The sequence below is a fragment of the Vicugna pacos genome, chromosome 1 (assembly GCF_048564905.1).
Source record: "Vicugna pacos chromosome 1, VicPac4, whole genome shotgun sequence".
NCBI classification, from domain to species: domain Eukaryota; kingdom Metazoa; phylum Chordata; class Mammalia; order Artiodactyla; family Camelidae; genus Vicugna; species Vicugna pacos.
In genome coordinates this window covers 3,161,546-3,172,529 of record NC_132987.1, presented here as the reverse complement: position 1 = coordinate 3,172,529, position 10,984 = coordinate 3,161,546, and the positions used below count along the sequence as shown (strand labels likewise).

At 38.2% G+C, this 10,984-nt stretch overlaps 1 non-coding gene across 1 annotated transcript; it reads left to right on the top strand.

Moving 5' to 3' along the window:
• The first annotated feature begins 10,195 nt into the window (after nt 1-10,195).
• On the top strand, nt 10,196-10,359 carry LOC116281560 (U1 spliceosomal RNA). The gene has a single exon (XR_004191028.2). It is a non-coding gene; the product is annotated as a U1 spliceosomal RNA (small nuclear RNA).
• Nucleotides 10,360-10,984: the final 625 nt, after the last annotated feature.

The following is a 10,984-nucleotide window of genomic DNA, read 5'->3' as shown; positions in this document are numbered from 1 at the left end:
AGTGGCCCAATTTCTGGGAATACCCATCCGTTCCCCAAAGTGGCTGGGATAATCCTCCCACTTGTTAGCATATGAAGTTACTGAGCGCATAAAAACCAGCAACCCCACATCTCATGCTTTTCTCTTGCCTTTTGAGATGGCCTGCTCTCTGTCTCTGGAGTGCACATCTCTCTGAATAAACCTGCTTTTATTCACCTATGACTCGCTCTTGAATTCTTTCCTACGCAAAGCCAAGGACCCTCACTTGGCAGGGTGCGCCCCAGGGACTCAACTCGGCCATCCTCTCACCCCACATTTCCCTGTATCAGTAGAACCAAGTTTGTTACTGACAATCTTTATTACAATCACCCTTAAGTGTAAGAAATAAAGGGTGAAAACAGTTAAGAGGCCGCAGCTGTTATGGTGGGGAGGGACTATGTGACCAGGAAATCAGGCAAGTTATTTCGAATGGGGAGTTAGGAAAAATGCTGAAGAACAGAATTAATACAGAATCTTACCAAAGACTGTTGGATGACTGCAGAAAGGGACTGTGGTCATTGCGATGAAAAACCAGTCAGATTTGATAGTTTCATTTTTCTCTGTGGCCTTGAATCCTCACTGTTTGAGAACACATTCTCATCTTTGCAAGTCTTAAAAAGGTCAGAAACTTGGCAATGAGCCTGCACTCTGTCAGCCCTTGGTCTTTATTTATTCTGTGGAAACATAAAGGATTTCAATTCTGTCAATACCAAGAGCCCTACAAACCGGGACGTTTTCTGTAACCTGTCCTGGGTTCTACAAGCTTCCACATGGAATCAGAGGAACCTCCCATGTGGGAAAGGATGGAATGTGAGTTCAGTCGCGTTTGTCTTTTTCACTGGGAAACAGTGAAGACAGCTTTCGTTTTGCCGAAGTAGCTTCAGAGAAATGAAAACGGGTCGCTAAAGTATCATTACACATGTGTGTAAATTAATTACAAAAGCTTTTGGCCATGAGCTTTCACGGAAGGAGGAAGAGGCAGCCTTCCCACGGCTTCCGCTTTATGAGAAGACTGGTCAGAAGAAGCAATAATGACAGGGACACTCAAACATCCGGGAACAGTGGGGCATTATAGGACCCACACAGGGTAAGGATTTGACATTCACTCAGCACTGACTTTCGAAGCCCATGGTATGTGATAAACTACGCTAATCACATCTATGCCACACACGAGTTTTACAACCATACATATATTTCAAATGCTAACATCATGAGCTATTTGGAGGAGAGTTAGTTAACAGTCCAGCTTTTCTATTATATGTAACGTGGCAATGACAAGCCATGCGCCAAACTGAATTAAAATATTAATTTTCCAAGAGTTCTGGGAGTTGCAAGCTTTATTTCTATAGATATTTGGCATATCCTAAAAATGAGCTATGACTGCTGTGATGGTTTTAATAGAATTCCCCTAAAACCTTTTCTTTCTGTCCGGACAGTGTAGGTTCTGGATGACAGTGAGTGGCAGAGGGGTAAATGAGAGAGAGCAAACATTTGCTGAAACTGTTTTCCGTCTGAAAGAAAATGACACTGAGAGCCCAACATGGGAAGAGGCTTTGAAGAGAAGCTAAAAACCAACCTGTGCCCCCCTGAGATGCGTAGGATACAACATGACTTGAAGGGGGGCCAGCTGGCCGTGACCCTCAGGAAGCAAACGTTTCCAGAGGGTCCGCTGCACAAAGGCAGGACACTAGGTGTAGGAGGAGAGCGAATATAACTTCCGACTGCTGCTCCTGGGAGTGTTCCTAGCCCATTTGGAGAAGAAACACAGACACACTTGAAAAGGAGGTAAAGCTTCAGAGTAGGTCACCACGGCGTATCTTTGATGACATCCTCTGTTGCCATAAGACAAAAGCACTTGAACAGTAGGGGGGATGTGGGCTCATGTACCTGCAAAGTCCAGAGATCAGATGGGCTACTGCTGGTTTGACGGGTCAGCGCTGCAGTGTCATCTGAGTCCTAATTTCTTCCGGTCTCTCCTCCCCTTCCTCCCTTAGGCTGGCTTCTCTCGGAATCCTGCGATGCTTCCACAGTTCCGGGCTTGCCATCTGAACACCACAATGGCCATTCCTGAAGAAAGAGAAGTTATTTCCCAGCAATCGAGCAAGGGTCCTCACTGTCGCTCTGATTAGACGTCTTAACGCCCATGACCACCTGGGGGATGGATGTGTTCATTAACATGAGGCAATTTAAACCCACCCCTCGAACGAGGGCAAGAGGGAGCTTCCCTCCCCAACTCTTTTTTTGTTTGTTTTTAACACTTTTTATTGAGTTACAGTCAGTTTACAATGTTGTGTCAAATTCCAGAGTAGAGCACAATTTTTCAGTTATACATGAACATACATATATTCATTGCCAGATTTTTTTTTCTTTTCTGCTGTGAGCTACAACAAGATCCTGTGTGTATTTCCCTCCCCAACTCTTCTGGGCTGCAGGAAGGAGGGACAGACACGCAAAAGAGAATCTGGACACAGTCCAGAAGTGGAATGGGGAGTCAGCCCTTGTGAAGGCAGCAACTCACATCCACCCAGGAAATTCTGAAATCTCTCTCAGAATTGGTTCTTAACATTTCACAGTTAAAATTGTCGTCATTTTGTGGATCCTAAATCACTTGTTGCAATTTAAGCTAATTGATTTCTCTGGAAAATGTGTCTGGAAAGACATGAACTCCTTTTTCCCCCACTAACACCCCTTAGGCACCTGAAGAGGGCTCTTAGACAATGCATGCAACTGTCATGTATCCATTTCAAATTATTTGAATTTCTTTCATTTCTGAAAACTCGCTTGAGCATCACCTGTTTTCCTACTTCGGGATTTTTTTCTCTGGTTGCTCTCCTGTGTGTTTGAACATCTCGTTAAGGCTGGGGAGCAACCTCAGTGGAGCCCAGCGCCTGCTGTAGCTGCCATTCACTGAGATACTGTGTACCAGCAGAGCATATGTGCTTTTCACTCTTAAGCTAATTTAATGCTCACAACAATGCAACAAGATATGTGATGTTAGTTCTACCTTAAAGATTAGGAAACTGAGGTTCAAAGAGCCTAAGTAACATGCCCTAAAACGCACAGCAGAAACAGGATTAGAACCCGGTATTCTATGATTCCAAGGCCTGCTTTCTTGCCATTAAGCCAAACGACCTCTAAAAGTCCAGCTTGAGCAATGCTGAGTATCATTGGTGAATGAAAATTATTCAGCACATCATGTAAATGTAAGGAAAGAATTGATGTCAGCACCAGCACTGGGAAGGCTGTCGCCTGAAAATTATTCCAAGGTTAACATAGTAAAAAACTGCCTTCTTCAGTATTTAAACTGTCCCTCCAAACCACTTAATTCTTCTTTGTAGCCAAGAATGTAAAGTGATATGGGTCTTATGCATGACAATCGAGAAATGATTAATGATCTGCATACACTAGTAACATTGTTATAACCCCACCTCAAGTCTCGCTGATTAACTGATTTCAGACAAGGTTACTAAGAGTTCAAAATACAGGAAAATGAATACCTATTGCTTTCAAAGTCAGTTGAAAGGCACTGGCTAAAGCAGCATTGGAAAGGGTTAAAAAGAAAAAAATTGCAAAAAATTATGTAAGGTTGAGTTTAAGGGATAAAGGACCTCAATTAAAGCCCTGCCAAAAAAAGTAATGAGGCCGCACTTCGTTGTCAGAATGAACTGGAACAAGAAAAATGAGAAATCTGGTCAGGAAAAAAGAGGGAACCCTCCTCGGTGCTGTCACCTGACATTAGCACAAAATTATCCACTTGGTGACTTTTTTTTCTTCTCTCTTCGGGTGGAATGCAGCTTTTCACACATTTGCAAATGTTTCTGACAGTCTGAACTTGGTCTTCCTTCCAACAGTCAAAGCATTCATTAAATTGCCAAATGCCTTTCTGATCTCTTATTTCCTAAAACCACCAACAGAATACAAAGTAAGTAGGATACATGACCCTGAGAAAAAAATTTGGCCTTGGAACAGTTTTAGAAGGAAAAAATGTTTTATCATACATTACATGGAGAGATCCAGTTAATTCAATCCAAATATTGTGATTTACCAGGAACGTTTTCAATTACTAACTTTGAAAATGTTTCCACTCACATTAATGTATTTTTCTGATCCACTGTATATTTATTTCACAAACGTTATAAACTATAATGTTCATAGTATCATAATTATCATGTTTATTACATAATAATTATACAAAATAATGTCCCCCTTTTGTTAAGCAAATACACATTTCCACTAGTCTAATAAATCAACTATTTTTCTTTTTTTATGTCCATTTGCAGTTTATGTCTATGTACATATAATTTAAAATTTGTTCTAACTTTATACAAATACCATTCTGTATACTGCATTATTCACTTAACACTGGGTGATAAACATATCACCTATTGCTATGTGAGCATCATAATTCATGTTAATAATTTCATGATATTCTACGAGAATATTATGAAAAACTATGGAAGCAAAATGGATAACCTAGAGGAGATAGACAAGTTTCTGGAAACATACAGTCCACCAAGACTGAATCAAGAAGAAACTGAACACTTGAACAAAACAAATGAAACTAAATCAGCAATAAAAAACCTCCCTACAAATAAGAGTCCAGGACCAGACGGCTTCACCAGGGAATTCTACCAAACACACAAAGAAGAACTCGTACCAGTCCTTCTCAAACTCTTCCAGAAGATGGAAAAGGAGGGAATACTCCCAAACTCATACTATGAAGCCACCATCACCCTGATACCAAAACCAGGCAAAGACACCACCAAAAAAGAGAATTACAGACCAATATCACTGATGAACATAGATGCAAAAATCCTTACCAAAATATTAGCAAATAGAACCCAACAGCACATAAAAAAGATTATACACCACGATCAAGTGGGGTTCATCCCAGGGACACAAGGGTGGTTCAACATATGCAAATCAATCAATGTAATACATCACATCAACAAGAGAAAGGACAAAAACCACATGATCATCTCAACAGATGCAGAAAAAACATTTGATAAAATTCAATACCCATTTATGATTAAAAACTCTCACCAAAGTGGGTATAGAGGGAACATATCTCAACATAATAAAAGCTATCTATGACAAACCTACAGCCAGCATAGTACTCAACGGTGAAAAACTCAAAAGCTTCCCACTAAAATCTAGGACAAAACAAGGCTGTCCACTGTCACCACTCCTATTCAACATAGTCTTAGAAGTCCTAGCCACAGCAGTCAGGCAAGAGAGAGAAATAAAAGGGATCCAAATTGGAAAAGAAGAGGTAAAAGTGTCACTATATGCCGATGACATGTTACTATATATAGAAAACCCTAAAAGGTCCACACAAAAACTATTAGAAGTAATCAAAAAATTCAGCAAGGTAGCAGGTTACAAGATTAACGTACAAAAATCAGTTGCATTTCTTTACGCTAACAATGAATCAACAGGAAAACAAAGTAAAGAAACAATCCCCTTTAAAATAGCACCAAAAGTAATAAAATACCTAGGAATAAATCTAACCAAGGAGGTGAAAGACTTATACACAGAACTATAAAAGATTGATGAAGGAAATTAAAGACGACTTAAAAAAATGGAAAGATATCCCATGTTCCTGGATTGGAAGAATCAATATTGTTAAAATGGTCATAGTGCCCAAGGCAATCTACAGATTTAATGCAATTCCTATCAAATTACCCAGGACATATTTCACAGAACTAGACCAAGTCATAATAAAATTTATATGGCAACACAATAGATCTAGAATTGCCAAATCATTACTGAAGAAAAAGAATGAAGGTGGACGAATAACCCTCCTAGACTTCAGACAATGCTACAGAGCTACAGTAATCAAAACAGCATGATATTTATACAAAAACAGACATATGGACCAATGGAACAGAATAGAGAGCCCAGAAATGCACCCACAAACTTTTGATCAACTAGTCTTTGACAATGGAGGCAAGAATATACAATGGAATAAAGACAGTCTCTTCAGCAAATGGTGTTGGGAAAACTGGACAGCAGCATGTAAGTCAATGAAGCTAGAACGCTCCCTTACACCATACACAAAAATACACTCAAAATGGATCAAAGACTTAAACATAAGACAAGACACAGTAAACCTCCTAGAAGAATGCATAGGCAAAACATTATCTCACATACATCTCAAAAATGTTCTCCTAAGGCAGTCTACCCAAGCAATAGAAATAAAAGCAAGAATAAACAAATGGAACCTAATGAAACTTATGAGCTTCTGCACAGCAAAGGAAACCATAAGCAAAACAAAATGACAACCTACGGAATGGGAGAAAATGTTTGCAAAAGATGAAACCGCCAAAGGCTTGATCTCCAGAATACATAAGCAGCTCCTACGACCTAATAAGAAAAAAACAAACAACCCAATCCAAAAATGGGCAGAAGACCTAAACAAGCAATTCTCCAAGGAAGACATACAAATGATCAATAGGCACATGAAAAAATGCTCAGTATCACTAATTATCAGAGAAATGCAAATCAAAACTACAAAGAGATATCACCTCATACCAGTCAGAATGGCCAGCATTCAAAAGTCCACAAATGACAAATGCTGGAGAGGCTGTGGAGGAAAGGGAACACTCCTACACTGCTGGTGGGAATGCAGTTTGGTGCAGCCACTGTGGAAAACTGTATGGAGATGCCTCCAAAGACTAGGAATAGACTTACCATATGACCCAGGAATCCCGCTCCTGGGCATATATCCAGAAGGAACCCTACTTCAAAAAGACACCTGCACCCCAATGTTCATAGTAGCACTATTTACAATAGCCAAGACATGGAAACAGCCTAAACGCCCATCAAAAGATGACTGGATAAAGAAGAAGTGGTATATTTATACAATGGAATACTATTCAGCCATAAAAAAGACAACATAATGCCATTTGCTGCAACATGGATGTCCCTGGAGAATGTCATTCTAAGTGAAGTAAGCCAGAAAGAGAAATAAAAATACCAAATGAGATTGCTCATATGTGGAATCGAAAAAAAAGAAAAGAAAAGAAAGAGACAAGTGAGCATAAATACAAAACAAAAACAGACTCATAGACATAGAATACAAACTTGTGGTTGCCAGGGCGAAAGAGGGTGGGAAGGGACAGACTGGGATTTCAAAATTTGTAGATACTGACAGGCATATGTAGAATAGATAAATAAGATTATACTGTATAGCACAGGGAAATATATACAAGCTCACAGTGAAAAAGAATGTGACAATGAATATATGTATGTTTATGTATAACTGAAAAATTGTGCTCTACACTGGAAATTGACACAATATTGTTAACTGATTATAACTCAATTAAAAAAATAGTTTCATGATATTCAGTTAAGATAATCTTCTGTGAATTATTCAACCATTTTTAAACTATTGTACATACAAATTATTTTTAATTTTTCCTAATTATAAATGAGGTTGCCATGACTTTCATTTTACAGAAAACTTTCTCTGTATTTTTATATTTTCTTAGAACAAACTCACAAATATTTCACTATAGTTTTTCTTTCTTTTTGGGGGGTGGGGGAAGGAGGTAATTAGGTTTATTTATTTACTGATTTATTTTAATGGAGGTACCTAGAATTGAACCCAGGACCTAGAGCATGCTAGGCATGCACTCTTATACCCTTCCTCTCACTATAATTTTTTTTTAAAATGTGCCTGATTCAGACAGTCACTACCTAAAAAAGGCTTCAGACTTAGCAGAACAGCTTTATTTTAAAGTTTACTATCTTGAAATAAAATGTAGCCATCCTGATTTTTGTGTCTCTTTAGTAGTTTTGATAGATTTCAATGAAGCTTGGAATGTATAAATAAAAACACAATGCAAGCCACATGTGTAATTGAAATATTTCCAGTAGCTACCCTAAAAAAAAAAATAGGTAAAATTAATTTTAATAATGTATTTTATTTCACCCCATAGATTCAAATGATTATCATTTCAACATGTAATGAATAAGAAGTATTATTAATAAGTCATAATAATTACACATTATTATGAATATCATTATAAGTAATGTGTTGATAATAATATTATATATTATGTTAATAACATTATTATTATGTTAATAATTTTAATAATTTAATAGTTTAATAATAATATCATTAACATTCTTTTTTCACAAGTCTCCAAAATCCATTGTATATTTCACACAGCACATCTTAATTCAGATGCTAATTTTCCTAAAAAATTATCGATCTGTATTTAAGTTACATAAAACTTAGTTACAAAAAGTAAATTTACATACTCCAGTTGTTCAAAACTTACTTAAAAGTTTTCCAGTAACTTGATGTATCAGTTTTTAAATGTAAATTATTGAATAGTAAACAAAACTAAGAATTCAGTTCCTCTGTTGCACAAGCCATATTCCAACGTGACTATTGTACTGGGCAGCACAGTGTAGATGGAGGACTTATAACTGTGATTTTTCTGAGGAAGGTCTATAATACATAGAACCAGTAACACTTATTTCTTCTTAGAGAAAAAAAAAATCTGTATTGGCTTGCTTGAAAGCATTCTCCTCCCTCCCAATAAGAAAAACCATGCAATCATTTGCATTCATTCTGGTCAAAAGGATCAGGGGATCCAGTAGGTGGAGTACCAAACTCTCCTTAATGAATCCACTAGACGGATACTCAGCCAAGATTTTTGTGAATAAAATGTTCCCACATGAAAAGAGAATGAGCTCCTTTAGAAGCTTTTTCTGAGGGAGGTGGAAAAATCCAATTGTTTTCATAGCACCAGCTGGTTCTTTGGAGTTAAAAGAAATAACACCTCCCAGGGGTGAACGTTTATTTCGTGTCCAATCAGAAATGCAGTCACCCTGATTCCCTAAGAGACCACGCTACCTGGTAGACAGTACTGATGGCAATTAGGATGAAAACAACAAGTAATAAGGACACAGATTCTCACCCCTGTGGCTCTTCTCCAATCCTTATTTAGTTTGTGTGTTTCTGGTACTAATGAGATTCCCCCCGCCAAAAAAAATCTATTTCAAGTTCAGAGTCACTTTTTGTCCTGTGTGAGGGTGGCAATAGTCACATAATGCTAAAAATCAAAGTAATAGCTTCTCTTTTATTTTGAGAATTTTTGAGTGTTTCGTATGCACTGGATACTGTTAAAAGCATTTCATAATATACAGAAGTATTTAATACTCACAACTAGTGGATGAAGTAGACATGAAGTAACTTGCTCAAAGTCATATGGCTATGGTCTTCACAGACATTTTTTAGATGGGAAATTTGCCACTGAATTCTATACGTTTCTTACTCAATGACTTCCTCCCACACACACCCTACTCATCCTTCCTTCCTTCCTTCCCTTTTCATTTGGTACCTTCCTTCCTCACTTGCACTATTCAGTCCATCACAGACTGGTCTCTACTACCCCAGACCGCTCTTGTTGAGATCACTGATGCCCTCAGTGCCAAGCCCCAGGGCCCACCTTCCAATTCTCTGCACAGTGGGTCTCATTTAAACATCCTCCTCTCTAGATTGCCAGGGGCCTCCTCTCCTAGCTTTCTCATCATTTCCCCCACAATCCTATTTAATCACCTTTGCTGTGCTCCTTCCTTTGATTGTCCCCTTAAAGGTAGGTGCCTCACAGATTTATTCATATATATTTATTAATTTATATGTGTGTGTATATATATATATACGTATATGTATATATGACTGATCTGTCAGTCCTCAAACTGATCAGAAGGGAAGCCCCCTCTCTCTACCAGAGTAAATTTCCAGAGCTCATCTTGTCTCCTGCCTTTAAATAACACGTAGATTGCCAAAGCAATCTCCAGTTCAGACTGAATTCAGAGCTCATAGATCCAGCTGCCTTTTAACATTTTCATTTGGATGTCTACTAAGGATTCACCAACTTAAAAGATTCAAACCCAGTTTCTACAGCACCCCCACCACTCACACACAGACAAACCCACATCTACCTCTTCTCCCCCAACATCCAATTCACCAGGTGAGATTAACTTCATTGCATGAATTTGTCCCCTAACTCCATTATCGCTATCCTACGCCTACAGTTACAAAATTTAAAAATACATTTTAAAAATTGAAAAACAAAACACACACACACACACACACAAAGAACTCTTACAATTCAATAACAAGAAGACAGATCACACAATTAAAAATGGTTGAACAACAATACTTACCTGGCAGGGGAGATACCATGATCACGAAGGTGGTTTTCCCAGGGCGAGGCTTATCCATTGCACTCCGGATGTGCTGACCCCTGCGATTTTCCCAAATGTGGGAAACTCGACTGCATAATTTGTGGTAGTGGGGGACTGCGTTCGTGCTTTCCCCTAAAAAAAAAAAATGGTTGAACAATTTGAATAGACATTTCTCCCAAGAAAGAATACAAATGGCCAAAATGAGTACATGATAAGATGTTTAACATCATTGGTCGTTAGGGAAATGCAGTTCAAACCACAGTGAAATAATTCTTCACACCCAGTAGGATGACCAGAATCAAAAAGTCAGACAATAATGAACATGGGAGACAATGTAGAGAAACGGGAGCCCTCAGACATTGCTGGTGGGAATGTAAAACAGTGCATCCATTCTGGGTAATAACTAGGCAGCCTCAAAAGGTTAAATATAGAACTACCATATGATCCAACAATTCCTTTCCTGGATATATACCCTAGACAGTTGTAAATATAGACGCATACATAAACCTGTGCACAGGGTTCATAATATCATTAGCCGTAACAGCTAAAATGTCCATGAACTGATTCGTGAATAAACAAAATCTAGTCTATCCACACAATGGAATATTATGCAGCAATGAAAAGGAATGAAGCATTGATGCTACAACATAAGTGAAACTTGAAAACAAGCTGAGTGAAAAAAAAATCACGAAAGGTCACACATTGTATGAAGCTATGTACATGATATGTCCAGAATGGACAAATATATAGATGCTTTTGA